The following is a 25,667-nucleotide window of genomic DNA, read 5'->3' as shown; positions in this document are numbered from 1 at the left end:
ACTGTGAACACTTGCTACTCACCATTCTTCAAGGCTAATGAGTTGGTAATGTCCTGGTCACATAATAGTTATAGTTAGATTCATGACTCTAGATAGTACCTACTAAAAACCAGGACAAGGCTCACTGTTTCTTTTTGACCCTTGAGCCTGAGGATTTTATGTGGGGAAATTAAAAGAGCACTATTCTGGTGATGAAGAAGTCTGACTTCTTATGGTAGCCCTGCCACTCTCTAGCTATATTACTTTGATCAAATCTCTTAACTTCTGTAAACTTTAATTTCTATGTTTAAAATTAGCTTGAGATCTGTATTTCCTAAGTGCTGCCCTATGTGATACAAACCTATAATATTCTCTAATACAACTAAGCTAAGTGAGTATTTAAATTGGGAAATCTCTGGAAATCTGCCTTGTCTACTTGGAAACCTCCTATTCTTCCTTTAAAGCCCTCCTCTGAACCTTGATTCCTATGAATCTTACTCTCATCCCTCCTTCCCAACAGAATGCATCCTTTTCCCTCTCCTTCTCCCATACTACTTTTCAAATTCTACTACAATTCTTGTTCCATAACACCCAGTTTATTTTTGCATGTCTATTTAGCAATAACTCAAACTCTGAAAGGCTGGGATCTTGTCCCATTTATCTTTGTATATCCAAGATCTAACACAGATATGACATGTAGTAGGTACAAAATATATGTTGATAGGAATAACTAATAATTGGTGCTACTGGAGGACTGGGGATACTTTTACACTTGGCTGGACTCCTGTAACCATTTTGCTAGTTGTACACAGGAAAGTATGTACCTTTCTCCCTCCTCCTCTTTGGGAAATAGTTTCTCCCTGCCTCTAGTTGTCTAATCTTGGTGGGGCTGTCAGTCATTCATAGTACTTGGTCCCTACCCACAGGAATAACCATGATGTGACTCAACCTGGCCAACTGTTGTACCTTGTCCTCCTTCCCCAGTGACAAAGCAAGTGGGGATTATGAGCACAATACCCAGGCTAGGCCCACCACTGCCCTTCTGGGTTTATTTCATTGTTGTTCGGCAGTCTTTTATCAAAGCTTGTTTTTATGTTAATTAATACTTTTTAACTACGTAAAAGCAGCTTTACAAGGAACCATAAATTTATGGGCAGTTGCCCAAATCGATGTGTCCAGTGACGGCATTAGGACACTAATATTCAAGAAAAGCACTGTGATATGCTTGTTTAATATCCACACACTATGTGAGCTGATAAATGTGACATTAACTTTTTGTGTGTTGCAAACCTTGTCAGGAATGCTTCCATCACACTCTACTTCATCCTTCTGTAGTGTCCATTGACCATTGTCTTTTCCTTGAAATTCCATCCTTCTCTGGTTTCTGTGGCCATAGCCCTCCCTCTCCTACTTCCAGATCACTCTTCTCTCATCTCATTTATGCAGTCCTCTTTCCCTGGGGTTTTTCCTCAACTGGAGGACAGAGTATGTTGCCTTTTGAGTCATAGAAATTGAAGGGCATGAATCGGGAGCTGCTGGTGGCCATCTTCTGCCATATTTAAAAATCTGTGTTTAGCAGAAGACAATGAAGAATGGAGATAGGGTGAAATGGATGGAGGGAATGAATGTGAGTGAGTGGGCCTTGGCAGTGGCAAAGCCCTAAAGCCCAGACATTTCCCTCCCTTTAATTCCATTAGCCTCCACTCCGTTTCTCATATATCCCTTTAATACATGACTTCCTGCTAATTACAATCTAACTTAAATAAAACCCCAACACATCCTTTAGCTGATATCATTCTAGAAACATAATTGCTGTGATGGTTAAGCACAATGAAATAAAGATTCATTCCAGGGTCTCAAAGAGGGAGGCGAGTGTCCTAGGCCCAGATATGGTTTTTCCAGACCACAACTCAGGAAACACACACATTTTGCAATAATTCTTTCTTCCTGTATGGACTTTAAAAAATCAACCTACTCCTTGCCTCTAGCATAGCCCTCTGAGAAACCTGCAATCCTTCAGAAGGATTCCTATATTTGGATGCTGACTCAGCCAAAAAAAATTTTTTTTTTCTTTCTCCCAGCTAGTTTAATTCTGCAAGCCCCACCAATGACTGACAGTGTTCCAGATTGGGAGCACTGTAACTGAAGGCAGCGAGTTGCCTGCTGTTATTTTCTGCTTTGTTCTAGCTTAATTGCTTTTGTACATGTGCCTATTACATGAAGAACTAAATGAAAACTCTATAAGACTGAAAATCGCACTTAAAATAGCATCTTGTCCCTTCAGAGTCTCCTATTCGACTCTGTAGCCAGGCAGGCATTTTTCAGCAGAAAGAAAGACTTTAAAAAAGTTACTGTGGATCTGGGGAAACAGGTAGCTACCATTTCCCTTTGCCTACACCACTCTCTGTAGCAAATTATCTCACTACAATGACAGGCTCTGCCATGAAGCTCACCAGTAAAAACATCACATTTAATGGTGACAAAAGAGATAAAAAGTTGTGTGACAATCCCCAAGGTAAATTGTCTTAGTGGCATTTTCTTAGTTGAATGGAGTTGGATTTGGGTAATGGGAAGCTATGATCATAAACATACTTCCGTGTTATTTTTATACTGTCACAAACTTGCCTCAGTGTCCAAGGAATAATGGCCATTATGGTTAATATACTATCAATCGGTCCTCTTCTTGCCCTTTTTCTTCTCTATTCTGGATCACAGTTGGTGACCCCTGCAGACTGTGTTCTTTGAGAAACTATAACAGCATGCTTTCTAAAGACTTTGGCCAGTGAGAGAAAGTGGTTCTTGTTTATTTTGCCACCAGGATCTAAGAATCTGTTTCAGAATGGTTCAAATAGAGAGGATACAGAGGCCAGAGTTATAGAAAGAAACTTTTTTGAGCTTCTGGTTCATGCCATGCCTGAAGTTAGACCATCCTTATACTTTTCATTGATATGAGCCAATAAATATCCTCTTTGAATTGGCCTGTTTGAGTTGATATTTATTTGTATTATTATTTTTATCACTTGCAACTGAAAGAATTTTGATATTGATCACTTCACTGTTTGGGTTCTTTCTTGATGAAGAAAGATCTTTTAAGGAACTCTAAGGAACATGAACTATAGCACATTCTCCTCCACACCCAGACCTCACTTGATACCAGCTCATTCTTCTGCTGCTGTTTAATTTCATAGCTGTTGACTTTGCTAATTCTACCCAGTTCAGTTCTAAATCAACTGGTTTTGGTTTTCTTTTTCTTCAAGGAGCAATCAAAATTGAAAGCATAGAACAGACATTCTCAAAGTAAGATCCCAGAGCCAGCAGTGTCAGCTTTACCTGGGAACTTGTCAGGAATGCAAACTTTCCAGCCCTACCCCAGTCTTCTTGAATTAGAAACTCTGGGGGTGGCAGAGTGATCTGTACTTTAACCAGCCCTTTAGGAGATTCAGACACTAACTGAAGCTTGAGGACAGGTGGCATAGAGGGTGTCCAAAATCATTGTATACTATGGGGCAGGCATGATTGGCATTTATAATGAAGAAATTGGAAAAAGCCATAGTAAGACCAGGGTGGTATCTTGTTAGAAATGTTTTTTGATGGAGGATGGGAATTTCAAATGGTGAAGTAGGTCAAATATGACAGTTGGCAAGTCTGGAGACCAAAACAGCTTTCAGATTTAATAGACCCTTGTGCTATTCTAAACACCAATACAGGTGAACTGGGGGTAAAAATAAAAGGTGTGTGTATTGTGTGTGTGGTAATGAGGGTTGGAGTGCGGGACTTAAATGTTCCTTCTGTGGAAGATACCATTGTAGCATTGTATGTTATACGAAAATAAATTTCCCAGACAACCACATTTTGGTATCATCTTAGGTGGTTGTCAATCTAGCAACTTTGAAAGCTTGGGGGTTAATAATTTGATTTCTGTGCAAAATAAATTTAGTTTCTTTTGGATAAGCAGGAGCTTATCCAATAGCCTCCTCCCTTATAGTGATGCCTGTGATTTGAAGAAAACCAGGAGGAAACTTTTTATCCCTTTTGGTCATTAAGAGTGCTTGGTGGCCTTACTCATTTAACACATCAGCACAACTAGAAGGAATGATTCCTTTCTAAATACGGCATTCAGTGGAGCCCATGCATTTTAGGAAAGCATTCTTTCCCGAGTATTCTTTGGAGTCTTAACATGTAGAGTAAGCCTAAATTTAAGTAAAAAATCTAACTACCGGCCAGGATGAGGCCTGGTCTTGACTTTTCTGTGTTTGTCCCATCTCCTCGCAACCCAGCCTTCTTTCTAGACAGTGTTTCTGTGGTAGTGGCAATCTCTCAATACTAGCTGGCAGTCCTCAGCATTAACCAGTGGAAGCCTGGAGCATGAAGAAACAGCTAACTGGATCCCTGCGCCAAATCCCAATGGCAGGTGGTAGCAGCAGGCACAGGTCCTGAGCAGCAATTCCAGAGAAGTCCAGGCAGAACTGCCTAATCTTGAGGCTCTTGTCTGCAATGTCAGCCTTGCCTCTCAAGGTCAGAAACCTTATAGGAAATAGTTTCTTCAAGACAAACATAATGCAGCACTTGTTGGTGACTCCTTCTGAAAGACATCTGTGAATGACCAACATTTCATCCTATCAGGTGCGCTCCATACCGATGCATCTCTTGTTCTCTTCCTCTGTTGCCAGATAATTCACTGGTATTCAATAATCCTGCCTTTGTTAAATGCCTGCCAAATGAGGTAAGGCTCTAGGATGGAGGCCAATGCATCTACATACACATGCACACATGCACGCATACAGGATGTCTTTTCAGTCATGAATTTTATTATTTAAAAGAAAAAAAGAGTCTGCAGCAACAAATTGAGCAAGGATAGCTTGCTCTCTCCTTCACTGCAGCATTGTCTATGCTGTCCAGTATCAGCATGAGTAGTATAAAAATCCCACCACCAGTGCTACCAGCATCAATACTTCAACTGGTTTTCCTTTCCCACTCAGGAGTGATGGCACGAGCCACTGGGCAAACTTGAGTCCAAATGCTGGCTTTACCATGTATTTGGATAATCTACCAAATCCTCACTCCCTACCACTTGATAAGTAGTTATCAAGCACCTCATCTATACCCAGCACTGATCTGATCACTTGGAATTTTTTTCAAAGCAACAGACAAGGATAGTCACCCTCATGGAACTCATATTCTAGCAAGAAAAGGCAAACAATAAACATAATTAATAAGAAAAATATACTATATTAAAAAGTGAAAATTGCTAAGAAAACAAAAAAACAGAATAGGCCAAGAAGGGTAGATTCACAGGTTGATGGGTCACCAGGTTGTGAAATGAAATAGGGCAGTCAACACAACCTTCAAAAGCAAAGATCTGTAGATGAGAAACGTAGACAAGGGATACTTGGAAAAAGAGTGGATGCTCCAGGCACTGGGAACAGCTGGAGCAAAGGTCTTGAGGGAGGAGTGTGTCTGCCAAGTTTGAGGATGAAGTAGGAGGCCAGTGTGGCCAGATCAAAGTCAATAGTGTGGAGAGGAGTAAAAGAGGAGGTCATGAAATACTGTAGATGTGGAATTAGCTTGCTCAGTGAAGTCAAATGTAAGAACGTCAACTTTAGTGATGTGGGGAGTCATTGCACTATTTTGAGCAAAGCCATTAGGAGATTCGACCTGGTTTGTAGAGGGATCTTCCAGGCTTCTGTATAGAGAATAGTCTGTAGGGGGCAGGGGAGAAGCAGATGCCTCTTCCAAGGCTGTGACTGGAATAGGGGAGAGAAGAGAATGGGCTGGGCCAGGCTGGCAGTAGTAAAGGGAAAGAAGTGGTTGAATTCTGGATATTTTGAAGATAGTGAGCTCACACTTTTTGATGAACTCCCTAACAACTTATGCTCAATTCACACCAAACAACGTGTTTGTCTTCCCAGCCTCTGCATACATATTCAGACTGCAGAACATGGTCCCACTCCCTCTGTCCTCTAGAATGCCCCCTTCCTGTCTCCTCTTCCACCTCCGAATGATGTCCTACTCTTCCTTTAGTACACGGACCAAATGCTACCGCCTCTATAAACACTCTTTAACTCCACCAGTTATTTTTCCTTCTCTGTACTAGTACTGTGGAGTGTACACATCTATCTGGTTATACTTCCTACACATCACAGAGCAGGGATGATATTAAAATATTTAATGGTTGGTATAGCCCAGACACCAGCCAGTCAGAGCAGACATCCACCATCACCAGCCTGTGTGCACCAGAGAAACATCAGCCTTCCCACACAGCATTTTGCATTGATCTGCCTGCCTCGCCTGTTTCATTCCAAGGTCCCACAGGCTAGAGAACACCACTTATTTATCTCTGCACCCCCAAGGAGTGTCTGTCACCTATTAGCCTCTCTTTATTCGTATATCTGAATAAACAATTACATGAAAAAGAGAAGCAAAGGTCCTGGCCTCATTTGAAGTCACCTCAGCACGAATTTCTCGCTCTTGGCACTTTCTGAGTCAAAGTGTCCGTCCTTTCACCTTGTCTTCTGGCTATCGGAAGACCAAATCCCCCACCGCTTTCCCCATCTTCCCTGATGCTCGATTTCAATCAGACACTCGTATTGGAGCTGGAGGTGGCTTCCCAAGAGCAAGTTTTCACAAGTAGTGAAGCCAAAACCCACAACATCCTCCTCTGCCATCCGTTCCAGAGCGTACACTTGGCCCCGGATGCCAAGGGAGCGCAGCAATGGGGAGAAGGAGGTTTCCTGAATTCACAGCTTCCAGCTCAGCTCAGCTTTGGCAACTTCTGTTGTCTACTTTTCCTCACTTGTACACTCACCTTTTCTAGCCCCAACTTGAAAGTGTGTTTTATAAATTTATTCCCTCTCCGTCAGGAAAAACAAGCTCCAAATAGGCCAAAGTAAATTGGCTGAGCATTTGAATAAATGATTATTTTTCCTAAGTGGCCTCTCACACATAGCCAAAGTTCATGATGTTAGCCAAAAAATAAATAGAGGGAAAGTGAGAAAAATTAGATTAAAGAGGGTTGGACAATCTACATAACATTCCCCAAAGTTCAAGCTGGAAGAGGCCCTTGAGATCAGCTACTTCAAGGTTTCTCAAATTGTGTTCCAAGGAACTAAAGGAGTTTCAAGTAGCCCCATCAGGGAGATAGGGCTCCAGTACCCTCATCACCCCTCTAAGCAAATTTGGCGAGGTTTTGTCTGTTTTGCATAAGAGTTTACTTGAATAGAGAGTTTTGTGGTTAAAAATGCTTACAAATTACTGTCCCAAGCCCAATCCACATGTTTCACAAATGAGGAAACCAAGGCTGAGAGAGGTGAAATACTTTGCCTGGACTTTCACAGCAAACTGATAATAGAGTTAGAATTCAATTTCAACTCTTCTAATTCAAAGCCAATACTTTTCCTTTGGTACCTGGCTGCCTCGTGGTATTTTATATCTGTTGTCACTTGCCCAGAATTCCCTTTTTCTCAGTCAAGAACTCTGTTTCCCCTACCACAGGAGGCTGAGGAGTCATGAACTTCACTCAGGCTGACCTCCCAGAGCCTCTGATCCCAATCAGCAAAGACACAGTGATTGGTCCAGGGAGGGAGAAGATGTCCTTCTGAGACTGAGGGTAACCTGGAGCTGTTGTAGGCTCTGTTGCAATCACAGGTACGCATTTGTCTGAGATTGACACCAACATAAAAGAGAGCAAATCAGAATGGTGGAGAGAGATGTGGCAGATTCCTGACGGCATTGTTTAAACTCTCAGACCCGCCCATGTGGAAAGTTTGTGCTATCTCTGGGTTTTTCAATAATGTAAGTCAATACATTTTTTTTGTTTTTTGCTTAAATTTATTTGATTCAGTTTCTATCATTTGTTGCAACATTGTCCTGATTAACATGTATTCTAAAGTTACTTTTATATATAAAGTATCATATACTTTACCAAGCTTTTCCATTGCTCCAGGTCATAGAGGTGGGTGGAGCCACCCTCCCTCATCCCTGGATGGTATCACCTCTTTCTTGTATAAAAGTTGGCTACAAGGACACATGAAACCTAGGATGTCACAACATGCCAGAGAAACTCATGTGTCCAAAAGATATTCTTTGAGAGCCCTCTAAGTGTCATTGCCATTTCTCGCACACTTGATGTGATCCTGTAGTCCAGGAGGTAGCCAGATAGAGCAGGAAAAGTATTGACTTTTCAGCTAGATGAGTTGTGATTGTGTTTGATGTCTTGCCTTCCTGAGTAGCAACATTACAATAAAGGGAAGAATACATATGTATCAGTCAAGGTCTAATCAGGTAACAGAAACCACTTCAAGGGTTGAACCAGAGTAGATTTATTCAGAGAATTGTTTACACAAATGATAGAGGAGCTGAGATACCAAATGAGGTGGTGAGACAACCCTGAGATTAGCAACAATAGGAAGCACCTATCTACCACTTCTGGGACTGCAAGGGCAAAAGGAGGGAGTGGTGATACTGGAGAATCAGAGATAAGAAGAACACTCAGCCACCACTGGAGACCATGTAGATGCAGACAGAAGGCAGGTAAGGGAAGTATCTTGGGTGGCTTCTCTTCCCCTGCTATCTTTGGGCAAACAAGAACCAAGACATGTTCACCATGATATGTCTTTGGTAGAAATTCACAGGTGGGATTTTTTGATGGCCCTTGATCTATTTGCTGCATTTCAGAGTTGAAGTGGAAATGATGTTTCAACCAGGTCAGAGAAGTACAAGGTCTTTCTCCATGATTTGGAAGCTTCTTCAGTCTTTGCTAGTTTTTGTTTGGGAAAACTGTGTTCTCTTTTCTTTTCTATCGCTTTCACACCGAGCAAACACTTGCTACTGAGTTATATCAGCCATGTCCTGGAAACATGCAGGGTAGTTGGGAACAGTCACATCTCCCGAAGCAGCTGACCTAGGCCTTTTGTTCCTCGCCCATTGTGGACAAAGTCCTGGTAATTTTCATTAAGCCAGCTGAGGAGATCAGCATTTGGCTATAGGCCCACCCATCCCTATAACTTCATAGTTCTGAGCCTGCCAAAGTGTAATTAAAAGACAGGCCATCCATGGGAAATAACCCCATCGACAAATTCCAAGAAAGGAGACAGAACTTCCTGAAACTCTTTGGTCATCTTCTCTGCCTTGTTTTATTTCTCCATGGGATGTGCCAAGCCAAGAGAGCTAGAAGGTCATTGAGCAAAGTTACTCATTTATGGGTTCTTTATTTGGTCCAGCCCCAATTTGTTATAGTTTGCTTCTCAACAGCAAGTAAGGAACAGCCTCAGCCTGGCAAGGAAATACTGCCTAATCTTTGTTGATATTGGGAGGGCCTGCAGTTCATCAAGTGGAAAATTGGGATTTAATGGGAAATGACTCTCAGGGAGGAACTGAGACATCTTCTTGTGTTTTACATGTTACAAAGGGTTGCGTGACTTCTAACTGCTTAATTATGGAGCCATTCATTCACCAAACATTTGTTGAGTAATCTGTTAGTGAGTCTTCTCGGATTTTCCTCAGAAAACAAAACTGACGTGGGCAAAACCATGATAAACCTTTGGTAAAGATGAGAGATCCCCTTCGATATTTTTTCTTTTCAAGAAAGAGAAAATCAGTTTCACTAAAATCTGAGCAATTTTTAAGAACAGCTAAATTTCAGGTGAGGAAGATGTTTTACTAACTCAATCCCACAGAAGGATGATGTTTCCAAGAGGAAGGAGTTCATACTCTGAAGGCAGAATTGGATCTGATTCCTGAATCTGCCATCATCAGCTGCTTGGATATGAGTGAATCACATCCTTTCTGAACTTCAATTTTCTCGTCAAAAGAATGACCATCACAATATTGGCTATGTAAGGGAAGACATCGAGATAAAGAAATCTCTAATATGTTAACAGTCTATTAGGCACATATTAAGTGATCGCATAATTATGAATATTATTATTTACTCAATATCTTCAGACATGCCTCTTTGCCAAACTAAAGTGCGCTCACAGTATTTCTCTCTGCCCCAGACCCATAGCTTTCTCCCTTCACTCCCTCATTAGATTAACCGGGAACCCAATGCTGTGTCCTCTCTGATCAGGCTCCTAGTGCTGCATTTTATAAGCAGTCTTCACCCTTCCCCCACCTCCAAGTAGCTGATGCCACTGTGCCATTCTTGGTTTGTATAAATGCAAACAGCATAGTGTCTGGCACGGAGTAGGTTCTTGGTAAATATTTGTTGAGTGAGTGAACAAGTAATCTGACCTAATAAGAGAAATGATGGAACAGCATGCAAATTTCTTATTAACTCTAAGCACCTTGGGTATGTTTTAGGATGAGACTACTGACACTGGCAAATAACCCAAAGGAGGATCACTAATGTGAGAATTGTGAGAATTCTCATATTAGAATTGTGGGGCAATGAGTAGGGCAAATCCTTTTGGGAGAGGTAATTCTCAGATGGGTGTTCTTCAAATCATACCCTGACATTGTACTCCCACACCCTCTATGAAGCATTGCTTATTCTAGGAAGTATAGAAATTGGTGGTTGGATAATTATTGAATAATTACTAGGAATGACTTATAAGGCTTTAAAACAACTTGTGGAAAGATATATTCGAATGCCTGAGTATCTTGCCTCTAACATATAGCTAGTACACACACTGCAAAATTATTTGGGGGGCAGTGGCAATGGATGTGCTCAGGTCTCCTTGTAATAATGGCAGGACACCAAAGCCTGGACTATGTAGTCTGTGCCCATATAACTCTGGTGCCCATGTGCCTGAACCTCCTAATTTGTCCTCATCACCCTCCAGGCTCTGACTAAAAGAGCTACCCACCCACAGACTGGAGACAAATAATCAGAGTTCCAGGTTTGTCACAGTGTCCCTTTTTGAAAAAAAAAAAAAAAGCCAAATATTGAATATTTGGTGTTTTCTCCTGATGTTGAATGTGGGAATTTTTTGGGGGTATAAAAGTTATAACTTATATATTTTATATTACTCTTCTATGCATTTTATACCCCACAAAAATAAACGGGGTGGATTGCTGGTTGTTTTTCACTTGCAGCCTCCCATCTGCTCTCTGCCCCTCTGCATCCTACTCTGTGCTTAGAGAAGGATGGAGTGGACTCTCCAGACTGTATCTCCCAAGCTCCCTAAGCCCTAGCTTCCGGTTGTTCTCAGCCAAAGGAAAGCACCAGCAAGAGATTATAGGGCAAGAGAGAAGGGTCAGGGTATTTTTTCCTTGACTGCCTTGCTGCTCTGCTCTTTGTTCTGGCAGTAACTGCATCTGTAAGTCTATACCTTCTCTAAGGAACCCTCTCTTTACAGCCTCAATTCTCATCAGGCTCCAGAAACACTTTTCTCACTTGCTCCTTTAGGGCTAGGGGGTAATGGCTTCTCTCTGTTGAAAGCCACTAAATTCCCTGACATTTTTTGTTGGTTTCTTAAATCTTTCCCATACCTGTATGAAGACTCTCCAGTAATTAATTTTTTTCAATATCCAAGCTGAGTACAGCTTCTGTTTTTTGTTGGGATCCTAAATCCTATAGATAATTATAACATTATATCTGTTTTGTAGTTAAAGTGTCATGCTCAGAATGTCTTGCACAAGAACATCCAACTTAGAATATAGAAAATACAGGAACTGACCTCAAGACTTCAAACTCAATACCCTCAACATGTCACTTTATGGACAATAGAAATTGTCTCCAGATTACAATGCTCTCTGTGTCCTATAGAACACACCCATTTCTTATATCATTGAAAGGGTCTCACCCTTATGTGGTTGTACCAAGACCGAATACATTTGTAAAAATTCATCCATTCATCTAACATCCAACATAACATTTATGTAGTGCCTACCTTGGGGCAGAATTTGGAGATGTAAGACAAGACATGGCTCCTGTCTTTGAGGAACTTTTCCATTCTAAAATATGGAAGTAGATCTAAAAAATGGGGAGGTATCCTTGAATTGAGTCTTGAGGATTAGGTAGGTAATCATCAGATAGATAGGATCAGAGACAGAATTCTATGAAATTCCCAAGGGAGGGAGCAGTTTAACAATGATGGAATAAAGAGATTGAAATGACCCAATTTGTTCAAGGTACTTCAGAATATCTACTATTGCACCTAAGGTGCAAACAGAAGAGAGAAGAAGGGGACAAAATAAGAGATTTGATTGCAGAATTAAGAAAGGACCAGAGCATAACAGGTCTTATATTTGATGCTTAGGAGTTTAGACTTCTTATTTAGGTTAGTGTATCAACTGAGGGCATTTCCATTGGAAAGTGGCATGATGGTATTGATAGGATTTGAGATAGAGTAATCTGAGGTTATTATGAAGGTTATATTAAAGGAGAACTGTAACTGGACACTTGGAGACCAACAAGATGTTACAAGAATATTGTAGCAGTCCAAACCCGATATGATGGATATGATGTCAGTTGGAGGAAGCTGGTAGCTAAGCAGGTGGAAAGAAGGGAAAAAATCCAAGAGATGTCAAATGCAACAACAAATCCAAGTGACAGCCAGGGTCTCATCAGGAGACAGAAGCCACATAGTAATTTGAATGGAAAAGTTTAATATAATTATCTATAAAAAGAGATTGTGGTAATGAAGAATTGGCTAGTAAAGAGAATTCTAAAGGATATAAGGATAGCATGTACAAAGATCACATATACCCCCTAAAACTCAGAAAGATTGCCCAAAGAAAAGGAAAATGACAGATCTAATTAAAAAGAAAAATCATAATTTAAAAAGTTAACAAAATAGACAAACTGCTAGTTAGCTTGATCAAGAAAACAAGGAGTAGGCACAAACATATCAACTAAGAAGTGGCAAGGGAGATAAAACTATAAAAGCAGAATAAATTTAAAATATAATAAAAAGCCACTTCACAGGTTTCTAAGGCAAAAAATTTGAAAGCCTAGATAAGGTGGATAATTTCTTGGGTAAATGAAGATTACCAAATTTGACACCATTAGAGTAAAAGCTTAAACAGACTAATTTCTAAAACATGTAAAATTAATAAGGAAGTAGCCTACACCAAAAATGTTACCATGCCCTCTTGATTTCATGAGTGATTTCTACCAAATCTTCAAAGACCAGATTGTTCTAGTAATTGTTTTAAAACATTGAAAAGAAAGAAAAAATTCATAATTCCTTTATGAGCAAGCATAAAACTGATACATATATTAGATAAAAAGTATCAAGAAAGAAAACTACAGAGAAATATCATTTGTGAACATTCTTGTAAAAATTCTGAATGAAAAATTCCCAACCCAGTTGGGATTTTGAAAAAAAAAAAAAATTGGAATGGAGTCTTTTTAAATGTATGGCAAAAGTTAAGGGAATCAACAAACAAAATATTAGGAAATAGAATCCATTACCACATTAAAAAGAATAATACAGGCCCGATGAGGTGGCTCATGCCTGTAATCCCAGCACTTTGGGAGGCTGAGGCGAGCGGATCATGAAGTCAGGAAATCGAGACCATCCTGGCCAACAGGGTGAAACCCCGTCTCTACTAAAATACAAAAAAAATATTAGCTGGGCGTGGTGGTGCGCGACTGTAGTCCCAGCTACTTGGGAGGCTGATGCTAGGGAATCACTTGAACCCAGGAAGCAGAGATTGCAGTGACCCGAGATGGCACCACTATACTCCAGCCTGGCAACAGAGTGAGATTCTGCCACAAAAAAAAAAATAATAATAATAATAATACATGACCAAATAGCATATATTTAAAGAATACAAGTTGGCTCAATATTAGGAAATCTATTTACAAAATACACTATATTGATAAATCTAAGGAAAATGTATATGTCTATTTCTATAGATCCTGAGAATGCCTTTGACAAAATTCATTACCCATTCATAATAAAAACCCTCAAGGAAATAGGAATTGAGGGCTACTTCCTCAACATTATAAAGTATGTATATCTCAGTCCTAAAGTTAGTATTTTATTTAATGAGGAAACACTAGAGGTATTTTTATTGTAATCAGCAACATGCAGGATTTAAACATTGTACTGAATGTGTTGGCCAATGCACTTAGATGCGTGATCAATTAGAGGCATAAGAATGGGAAAAGAAGTAGTAAAACTGCTTGTATTTGTAGGTGATATAATAGTATACTTTGAAAAAACCAGAGAATCAATAATAAAACCAACTCAATAAAGTAATTCAGTGAAGTAGCAGGTTATAAAATTAACATACCAAATCAGTAGACTTCATATATAAAACAACAGTTAGAAGGAGTAAAAGTAAGGAATGCCCATTTATATTAGCAGCAAAGGAGATTAAGTGCTTAGGAATACATTTAACCAGAAATGGGCAAAACCTATATCTGGACAATTTGTAAGCACTCATGAAAGACACAAAAGCAGACTTGAACAACTGGAAATTCATTTCCTGTTCTTGGCTAGGATAACAAGATTAAGAGATATCAGTTCTCCCTAAGTTAATTTCTAAATGCAATGCAATTCCAATAAAAATATCAAGCTATTTTATAGACAAGTTGTACTAAAGGTCATACGGCAAAACAAACATGCAAGAATCACTAGGAAACATTGAAAAAGAACACCTACAAGGGGGGATTAGCACTAACAGACATGAAAACATAATATAAAGCTCCTGTAATTAAAATAGTGTGGTACTGGGACATGAATAGACAAATACTATAGTCAGTAGAATGGAATAGAAAGTTCAACATTTGACCCAAATACGTATGGATCTCTCTGTACTTCTCTTTCTGCCACGTGAGTATATAAGGAGAAGTCAGCAGTTTGCAGTCTGGGAGAGGGCCCTCACCAGAACTCCACCATGTTGGCACTCTGACCTTGGGCTTGCAGCCTCCAGAACTGCTATAAATATTTATTATTTAAGTCACTCAGTTTATAGTAACTTGTTATAACAGGCCAAACTGACTAAAACATGAGCCCTCATACATTGCTGGTGGGAATATGAAATGGTGTAACTGCTTATAGAAAACAGTTTGACAGTTTCTCAAAAAGTTAAACATAGAATTACTATATGACCCAGAGATTCCTCTCCAGGTTATATACCCAAGATAACTGAAAACAAACATTGACACCAAAACATGTGCATGAATCTTCATAGCATTATTATCTATAATAGCCAAAAAGTAGAAACAACCCAAATGTCCATCAACTGAATAATTAAAAATATAGATAGACAAAATATGGCACATCCATACCATGGAATATTATTCAGCCAAGAAAAGGAATGAAGTACTAATACTTGCTACAGCATGGATAAACCTTGAAAACATTTTACAAAGTGAAAGAAGCCAGATACAACAAAAGGTGACATATTGTATGAAGAGTCAAATCTACACAGACAGAAAGTAGACTAGTGGTTGCCAGGGGATAGGTGAAGGAGGGGGTAATTGGGAGCAATTGTGAACAGTTACAGGGTTTATATTGGGTGATGGAAATGTTATGGAATTAGATAGTGATAATGGTTACACAACTTTGTGAATATACTGAAAAAGTTGCAGAATTTCATATTTTAAAATAGTAAACTTTAGGTTAAGTTTCACCTAATAATTAAAAAAAAACACACACGCACACAAACAAAAAACATTTTGCCATCTAGCAAAGGAAAAAATATTTATAGAAAGGGTAAGCTCCAGTTTCACAGAGGCCTAGATTTGAAGAAGAGACATGATACTAAATTGATCAATGGAAAAATCTGCCCCTTTGGTGACTCACTTTCTGTATGCACTCTACACATTTGAACTCTTGTTCACTCTGAAAACAGAAAGTTCAACATAAATGTGAATAATTTCACAAGATCTGCTTACATTCTGATATCCTTTTCTCTGCCTCTTCTCTCTCTGAAAACAACTCCATTTGAATTCCAAATTCTTTAGGATCCCATAGGGTGATTTTACATCACTGCACCACACAAAAGGAAGAGATAAAGGTTATATGCGACTTTTCTATCTTTAATGAATCTAGAGCCAAACACAGATAAAACCAAATGAGATAGGTAGTGTGGGTGAAATCACCTGGGAAAGCCCTGAACTTTTTCAGTCTTCAGAATAAAAAGGGGCCTTGCATTCACCCATCCTGTGTTCTTAGTAAAAGGAAAAAGTAGGAATAGCAGGGCTGCTTATCCGCCCCTGCCCATCCTTTTTCTGGACCAGCTCTACAGATTCTCAGTCTTCCTTAGCAAGGTCAGACTATGCAGGAGTGGCGGGGAACTCAGAGCTGTGGCTTCAAATGGAAATGTCTAGAATAAAGTATTATATATATTTTTCCTGCATACTGACGAGCTTGACGATAATTCCATTAGAAACATTGGTCTTTCACATCTTCCTCTGCATGTTTGATTGTTCGTTGTTGTTGTTTGCCCTGAGAAGCCTATTTATGCATAGGCCGGAGTGAATTCACTCTGAAAGTGAGTAATTCTTGATTGCCAGGTAACACAGTGAGGTCTATTGTCTAATTCTGCATGAAGCCCTTAAAAGATTTGTATTCATGTTAAGGTATATCAAGCGGTGAGTATTCCTCATAAGAGTGTGTCCCTTCTCCTTGTGGCGAGGTAACAAAACAGATGGCTTTGGTGCGCATTTCTCTCACCTAAACTGTCAGTGAACCAGCCATCTTGTCTCGATTACACCAACATTCCAGTCCTTGCAAGATGTGGAACAACTGAGGGTCTTCATTCAGCATTGGCTTCAGTTGTGAAAAAAACAGAAAGCATTTTTCCTTTCACATAATAGTGATCACCTAGGAGGTGCTGTATTTTCCTATAAGTTGATTTGAGTGATTTTGCTTTCAAGTAACCTTTTTTTTTTTTTTTTGAGACAGAGTCTGACTCTGTTGCCCAGGCTGGAGTGCAGTGGTGCCACCTTGGCTCACTGCAACCTCTCCCTCCTGGGTTCAAGTTATTCTCTTGCCTCAGCTTCCTGAGTAGCTGGGACTACAGGCACCCACCACCATGCCTGGTTAATTTTTTTTTTTTTTTTTTGGATTTTTAGTAGAGACAGGGGTTTTACCCTGTTGGCCAGGCTGGTCTTGAACTCCTGACCTCAAGTAATCTGCCTGCCTTGGCCTCCCAAAGTACTGGGATTACAGCCATGCACCGCCGGGCCCAGCCACATTTTCGTGATTATAGGAATTCAGTCTATTCTACTTTTCTGAAGTAAAATTTTCTACTGTCATTTTGGGTGGACAAGAATTGGGTGAGTGGAAGAGAGTGGAATTTCAAGCATTCACCATCAGTTTTAACGAGGACCTTCAACCAACAGGAACTTCCCTCCTTTAGGAGAGGGAGCAAAATTTTAAGAACTCGTATCGAAGAACTTTAAACAATTTCCCGAGTAGTTCTTGGGATCAGTTTACCTTCTAGATCTCTATCTCAGAAATAGATCTTTTGAGCCTGATGTTCAAAAAGATAAACCTAACTAACTAGAGGATTCCCAGTGATCAAAAGAAAGACTTCAAATGTGGTCATTCTACTACTCTACTGAGTAAGACATGAAAGATGGTTAATGCATTTATAAAAACTATTCAGTGATAGTGGTTTAAATGAGAAAATTGGGGGTTAATGTTTAATTAATTATCCAATTCAGTTGATTTGGGCCACAAACTTTCTGAGTAATTGAGATTTAATGAGGATTTATACATAAAGCTGTGTACATACATGCCCTCTTTAAGAATTCCTAGAAACATTTATTTGACTATAAAAACCTTGCCCTAAAAATATGGTATATAATTAAGTTACTTTTTTTTTTTTCAGCGAAAACATTCATTCAAAGATAGTGCCGTGTTTTAATCTGGAAATATTATTTAGCCCTTGCTTTGTTTGAGAGAATCCTGCCTTGGCATCCCTCAATAAACCCGCATTTGACTTCCACTGGCCAAAATCCATTGATTAGAGGCCCCTCTGGGAGTTAATGGGGCAAGTGTGGGGGCAAAAGGAAAATAAAGGATGCAATATCCAGTTCCCACCACCAATTCGCCGGCCCAGGCTTGTCTCACAAGCTTTGTGATTAATCATGCTCCTTCACCTACCCTTTGTTTACATTTGACAGAGTCCCACTGAACAGAAAATAGCTAAAGTAGCAAGGAGAAGCAAATTTGGCAGAGCTCTTCAATTAGAAGCTAATGATTAAATTCATTTGGTATTCTTTGCGCCATAATGACATTATTTATAAGAAATTCTTTTGGTGGGAATGTAGCTGCCTTTTACTCTTCCAGCAACATTTCTCATCCATTATCACTAAATAATCTTTAGTTCTTGTAAATCCCTTAGCAAAATCTTCTTATAAAAGAACTTAAAAAGGAAAAAAACCTCTGAGATATTACAGGGTTCTTGCTGTGTACCTCCCATAGACTTGGATGAGAACTGCTCAGCTTAAACTCTGTACATTGCTTTGAAGATCCAATTCATGTGCCCGTAATTCAGGAGGGGAGAAAAAAAAAGACAGCCATAAATATTTGCAACAGAGCTAACATCTGCACTGGTTTGTGGTATTTTTGGGATGGAAAAAATAGGAGAGTAAAACTCTGAGGTTTTTTTGCAGCCCCCTTTTTGGGGAGAATATCAGTGTATCTCTTGGGTGAAAGGAATTTGAATTTACTTTGGAGAGCGTGGATTGGGCAGAACTGGAAGACTAGGGTGGGGATAGAAATGAGAAGAAGAGAAAGTAAATAATGTTTGACATCTAACTTTTATTATTAAGAAGCCACTTATATGTTTGTTCATATATGCCTCTGAAATGTAGCCTTTTTTCCCCAAAAGGGCATGGATGAACACCTGTCACACACTGCTTTCTGCAGCTGCCAGTGATTTCAGCTTCCCAAGGTATGGTCTTGCAGCTGCCAGATGAGCGACTTTCATGATTGCAGAGTTTCCTATTTTTAGTCAGACTTGCAGGAAATTGCGGGCATCTCTGTTTTATTTACTTGGTTTTAAAATGTTTCCTGCATGAGTTTCTTTTTTCAGCAGAGAAAATAAATTGTAGACAATATTATCTGTGGACTTCAAAAACATTCTCCGTTGGGCAGTGAGCTCCTCTTTTTACAGTCTGTAATGTAGGTCTTGAATGTTTAAAAAAGTCCTGAGTTTCTCACCATCAGTTTCTATAAGTGATTTTTCTTCCTTTATTTCAGAAGTGAAAGAAATAATCTAATAAATGGAATTTTACTGGGTATATGTTGAGTAGTACTGCTTTCTGCTGCAACACCAGTATGGTCAGGAGAGAGCTAGATAACTTCCTCTCCACTCCACCATGCTGAGTAAATTCTCATAACACCGACTCAGCAAATGAAGGCTCAGGATCAAGATTGTTAATTACTATATTTTATCTATGAGGCTGCTAAACAAGAAAAAAACTGCCAATTAATTCTGATGCCCCATCAATTGAATGACTGATTTCACTGTTGAATGTAACAAAGTGTGTATCTTTGAATTGAAGAAAAGTCGTAATTAGTCTACAATTATTTCCTGAGCAGTTTGTGTGCCTGCCCCTTGGATGCTACAGTGGAAATATGAGACATGGCCCTGGTGTCAGGGAAAGTATGAGGAGATAAGACTATCACACATGGACCTAAAAGACAAACAGCCGCCCAAATATAATGAACAAAAGTGAATGCCATGAGACTGCAGAGAAAGCAGAGGTGGGAGCTGGGAGAAAATCTCAAGAGAGTAATTTAGAGGAACAATACAAACTGCATCTTAAGGATAGCCCTATGGGTAGAGGAGAACATTCTAGGGAAAGACAAAAGCTCTAATAACAGGGGAAATGACAGGCAAAGATGTAGTGTGGACAGGCTCCAGAAGCAAGCTACCTGAATTCAAATCTCAGCTCAGCCTTGCTTTAACCTCTTCCTGCTTTAGTTCACCCATTTGTTGAAGGGAATTAAATTTATTACTGTGGTTATGTTACTTTATGAACAACAGGTAATTAATAGGAAATAACTCAAAAAGTAATAACAATGGCATGTGTAGAGGAGAAAAAATACTTTTCTGTCACTCTCTTAGGTTCAGTTCCTAAGGTCTGTGAAGTAAACTGACAAAAGACAGAATAATAGGAGAAAAGGCCTACACTCTTTATTGATGTTAATATGTTTGCATAAACAGAGGCTTCACAGAACAGAAGTAAAAATCCAAAGAAGTGGTTTGACTTAGGGGTTTCTATACCATTTTTACAAAGGGTGATAAATTGTGGAAAAGTAACTAGACAAAGGAAAAGGGGTTGGGCTTCTAGGGCCAATAAATTGTGGGAAAGTGACTAGGAAATATATTGGGAGGAGTAACAAAAGGTAAGGGTTATTTTAGGAAGATCTATTAATGGACACTCTTCTCAGGGCTGACTTTCCACCTCTGGGGACGAGGGTCATTTTCCTCATTGTGGTACAGAAAAATCAGGAGCATTCATGCTATCTTCACAATGGGAAAATTAGGCCTTGCTTCTAGGAAGAAAACTTTTCCTTTATGTGTTTATTCTAATTGTCTAGAGTAAAAATAATCAATATGCCAAAGTTGCATATTTGGGGATATTATATCCTGGTCGCTTTCACATATAAATGACTTAAGTGACTGGAACATGAAGGTAGAGGAAGAGAACCTGGAAGAAAAAATTGTTGTTGGATATTTGGAAGGGTGAAGCTGCATTGACCTCTATACTATTCCTTAAACACAGGAACACATTGAAGCGCCAGGGCCTTTGCATAAGCTAATTCCCTGGCCTAGAATGCTCCTTCTTTAGCTGGCCATCTGACTTGCTCCTTTATATTTCCTTCTGGCCTTTGTTGAAATTAGGTGCAACCTTTTGTGTTTTTTTTGTTTTGTTTTTGTTTTTCCTGAGACACATTCTTACTCTGTTGCCCAGGCTGGAGTGCAATGGCATGATCTTGGCTCATTGCAACCTCCACCGCCTGGGTTCAAGTAATTCTCATGCCTCAACCTCCCAAGTAGCTGGGATTACAAGCGCCCGCCACCACATCTGGATAATTTTTGTATTTTCAGTAGAGACGGGGTTTCACCGTGTTAGCCAGGCTGGTCTCAAACTCCTGACCTGAAGTGATCTGCCCACCTCAGCCTCCCAAAGTGCTGGGATTACAGATGTGTGCCACTGCGCCTGGCCTGGCCTGTTGAAATGCAATCTGATCAGTGAGGCCTTCTCTGACCACCCTATATGAAATAGTATCACTATCTCTGCTCTGCTACTTTCCATTTCCCTTATCATACTTAAAAATTAGTTCTTGTTAATAAATATTTTATGTGTATATTTATTTGGTTAAGGGTGTGTGTGTGTGTGTATATATATGTTTGTGTGTTATTATTCTCCAACAACTAGAATGGATTAAGAAGGCAGGGCTTAGATGGATAAGAATAATAGGAAAGAACAAGTCTTCAAGGCTGAAAGACTTGGAATATCTGTATTAATAAAACACCAATGGATTCCACTGCCTCTGATATATAGTTTACTTTTAAATAACAACCGCAAAAACTGTGGAGCCACTTGAAGGCAGAGAGTATACCAATTTTTGTAACCTCAGTACCTACTCATATCCTATTCTATGAGTGAATGAAGAAGCAGCATCTCCCTAGATGGAGATGTCTCCATGGGGGAGAAACACATTCTCCCGGCTCATTAATTGACACCATGGCTCAGAGAGTTTGGGATTATTCACTGTGATAGACCAAATGATGGCCCCTCAAGGTATCCAGGTTCCAAACTCTGGAAAATGTGAATGTTACCTTATAGGCAAAAAGGACTTTGCAGATGTAAATTAAAGATTTTTTAGATAAGGAGATTATGCTAGATTATCTGGGGTGGACTCTAAATGAAATCACAAATGTTCTTACAAGGGGGAAGTAGGAGATTTGACTATAAAAGAAGAAGCCAATGTGATGACGGAAGCAAGATGCTACATCGCTGGCTTTGAGGATGGAGGAAGAGGCCAGGTGCTAAGAAATGCAAAGAATGCAGCTCTAGAGAACGGAAGGAAGAGAAGGAAATGGATTTTCCCCTAGAGCCTCAGCAGTGTGCGTGGCCCTGAGCTTCTGATCTCCAGAGCTGTAAGAGAATAAATGTGTGTTGTTTTAAGCCACAATTGGTAGTCATCACTAATTTGTTACAGTGGCTATAGGAAGCTAATACACTCACCACATTACTTTGGTGTTACTTCATAGGCATCATACTCAGTGTGCATTTGTTCAGGCAGTCATAGTTCAAGATAACACACCTAGCTCTCTTAATGAGGACGTTTCAAATTTTGTGAAGGCTTAAAGTAGAACTTTATTTTCCACTTTCCTTCATCAAAATGTTCAATCACTGGCTGTAAATAGTGGTTCTCATCGTTTTTCAGCTTGTCCTACTTTAGGACAAAAGGCAATGTGAACCAACCAATGAGAATTATCTGAGGACCTACTATGTGTTGGCAACTGAGGCGTAAAGGAGCTTTTGACCAGTTAGCCTAACCTGTATTACACTGGTAATGGAATTGGGATGTGAAGAACTCATTAAAAAAGTACATAAAGAAAGCTTTGAAAAAGAAAATGCTACACATATAAATGTATTTTTATTGGCTAATATTGTGTCAGGCCCATGTACAGAATCAATAAATATAATATTTAAATGACACAAGTTCTGTTGTTAAGATGTTTACAACTAGAGAAAAATATTTACATGGGAAATAATAGAGTTTCTAGATAATAAAATATTTTTCAAAACCCTAACAGTTGAAGCAATATGATCCTGGTGCAGGAATCAACAGATTACTGGAATGTCACAAACCTCTAAGAATAGAATAAGAATTTAATTTATAACATAAGAAGCATTTCAAATAATGGAGAAAAAACAGATTAGTATGACAAAACCATGTAACATTTTTGGGGGGAAAGTTTGGTTCCCTATTACATACCTTATATCACAATATCTTATCAGGGTTATGGATTTTAAAAAACACATGACACAATAAATTAATAAAAGAGTACAAGTTAATATTTATTTTGGAGTTCAAAAAGTATTTTTTAAAACAGTGCTCAAAATAAAATGCCATAAATTAAAATTTTTTAAAGTTTTATCACACAAAAAATTAATTTGTTGGTTTGTCCGAAGAGATCATATATATTCCAAATACAAAGAATCTAAAAACTAATTCAGAAGTGTGAAAGTATTTAGCTATAAGAGGTTCATTGCAATATATACAATGTGTGTGTGTGTATTTCTAGGTATAGACATAGATATGTGCATGTATGTATAAAAATGTAGAAGAGAAACATCAATATATTAACAGTGGTTATATTCTGTTAGTAGAATTACAGTAGACTGTGTCTATCTATGTATTGAGACATATATAATTTCGTTTACTTGTTTATCTGATAATTTAACTCCTGGTAAATGACGACTCCACTATCTCATTTGATTTTTGGAGCAACAAGCACATCTCTTAACGTGGATTGAGGTTTTGGTTTAGTATGAAAATAGAGTAGAATGAACTCTGAAGGGAAGCAGAAAACACTTAGAATTTTCTACTCCTTCCTCAATTTATTGCTAGGGATTTCATTGTTATTTTAAAGGCAGAATAGTTGGAGCGACTAGACAACTGCATATGGGTTATTCTTAAATTCCTTCATTTATTCTGCAAAATGAATTTCAAATTCTGGTGTGATTAATGTTTAATTTACTATGGGTGATTTAAAATATTTTGTGAGTTGACTTTAGAAACAAATCCTACATATATGCAGCTCCACTGTATAGGTGAGTTTTCTTGCTTTTTTAAAAAACAATTATTTTAGGCTGAGCACAGTCTCTCATGCCTGTTATCCCAGCACCTTGGGAGGTTGAGGCAGTTGGATCAAATGAGGTCAGGAGTTCGAGACCAGCCTGGACAACATGGTGAAACCCCATCTCTACTAAAAATACAGAAGTTAGCTGATCATGGTGGTGCATGTCTGTAATCCCAGCTACTCAGGAAGCTGAGGCAGGAGAATCACTTGAACCCAGGAGGCAGAGGTTGCAGTGAGCTGAGATCAAGTCACTTTACTCCAGCCTGGGCAAAGAGCAAGGCTCTGTCTCAAAAGAAAAACAAAAACAAAACAAAACAACAAAAAAAGAAAATGTATTTTAATGTGAAAAAAAAAAACAAACCTACTTTGCTTTTCTTCTTCTTTTTTCTAATTTGTAACATTTGAAGGCTAAAATTGAGAGGCAGGAATAGCACACCCCAGAGGCTGGCCTACAAATGCCTTCCCGCAAAGGAGGATAAAGATGAAGCCCTAGGGTTTTCTTATTGCTAGCGATTCTGCTACAATCATAGTGAAATAATCGGCATATGAGCACAGTGAATAATGAGTGTAGTGAATAATGCTCCAAATGTGAGATGAGAATTTGGAAATGAGGGACCAGGTAAGAAGGAGCAAGCAGGAAAGTCCTTGACAGATTCCCATGACTCTGGGAGTTGATCCTGGGAAGGCAGCCCCAAAAATGGGAGAAGCCAAGTGGACCTGGAGAATGGCCACTCACAGGAACACTATTCAAATGCCTATGAGAGCCCAGTATTTCCCAACAAAGTGCCCAGACCCATAGAGTGGCATCTTCTGTTACCAAAACAAGGGGCCTCATGCTAGCAGATTCTCTGGGTGGGAAGCTGGTTGCTCGGAACCTCCCCAGTTATCTGACCATCGGGAGTTGTGCCTGTTCCTGTCCCAGTGCTTGATATGACACCCCCGTCTACAATATCCAAGATACTTTTCAGCTCAGAAATTGTGTGTGAGGGCTTGGGAGGACTGAATTCCTACATTGGTGGTGATGAGCATGCCAAATTGAGTAGTTGGAAAGAACTGGGCTGAGTTATGGTTAGCAACACCTCTGACGTGCGTTTTCTAACTTATGCAAACGTTAAATAAGAAAAACCTTAAGCAATGAATAAATCACAGAGGAAAATATCTATATATACCTTAAAAACAAACAAACAAAAACTCTCTGCTTCCACCAATAATATTAACCAGATTAAAAGGCACACAGTATAATGGGGGGAAATAATTGCAACCGCTCTACCTTCGTATCCCCAGATGGCATGAAGTATCTGCTAGAATTCAGACTGACAACAGGGATGCTGGTGTGGGAGGCTGTTTGTTTTGGTTAATTGCTGGAATGACTGGGGATTGGCCTTCATTTTCTGAGCACATGAATCCAGAGACCTTGAAAATTGGGAGGTACTAGAGGGCTTTGCCTTTTCCAGTGGAAGACAGAGACATACTAGGATACTGTCTGATGAAGATCTGATCCTACTGGGCCAAAAAGGAGAACTCACTAGCTGAGACTGACTATAATGAGAAATTGAGGAGGAGGAGGAGTACAGTCTGATTGATTTGTTATTGATGTAAACTAGACTGAAGACTTTATTTATAGGACTCTGTGAATTTTATAATGGGATGAGTTAATGTGTCCAAATTTAATGTGCTTTATTTAGGCGTACTTTGAGACTTTTAGTGAAATATGTTGAATAAAATAAATGACCATAATTTGAAATAGAAAATAATAAATATTATGGAGGCAAAGTACACGATAGTATTAAGTGGTTATCTGGATACTAAGATTAGAAGTGACTTTTTGTCATATGTGCTTTTCTCTTTTCCTATGTGTTTTTTTTTTCAGAATCCTCAATGTGCATACATTTTATAATACAAGCAAAAAATTGTTTTAAAAATTTAAAAACTAACTAACCCACAGCACT

The sequence above is a fragment of the Mandrillus leucophaeus genome, unplaced genomic scaffold, assembly GCF_000951045.1.
Source record: "Mandrillus leucophaeus isolate KB7577 unplaced genomic scaffold, Mleu.le_1.0 Scaffold329, whole genome shotgun sequence".
In the NCBI taxonomy this organism is placed as follows: domain Eukaryota; kingdom Metazoa; phylum Chordata; class Mammalia; order Primates; family Cercopithecidae; genus Mandrillus; species Mandrillus leucophaeus.
The sequence above is the reverse complement of the archived record's forward strand: the minus strand, read 5'-3'. Positions refer to the sequence as shown.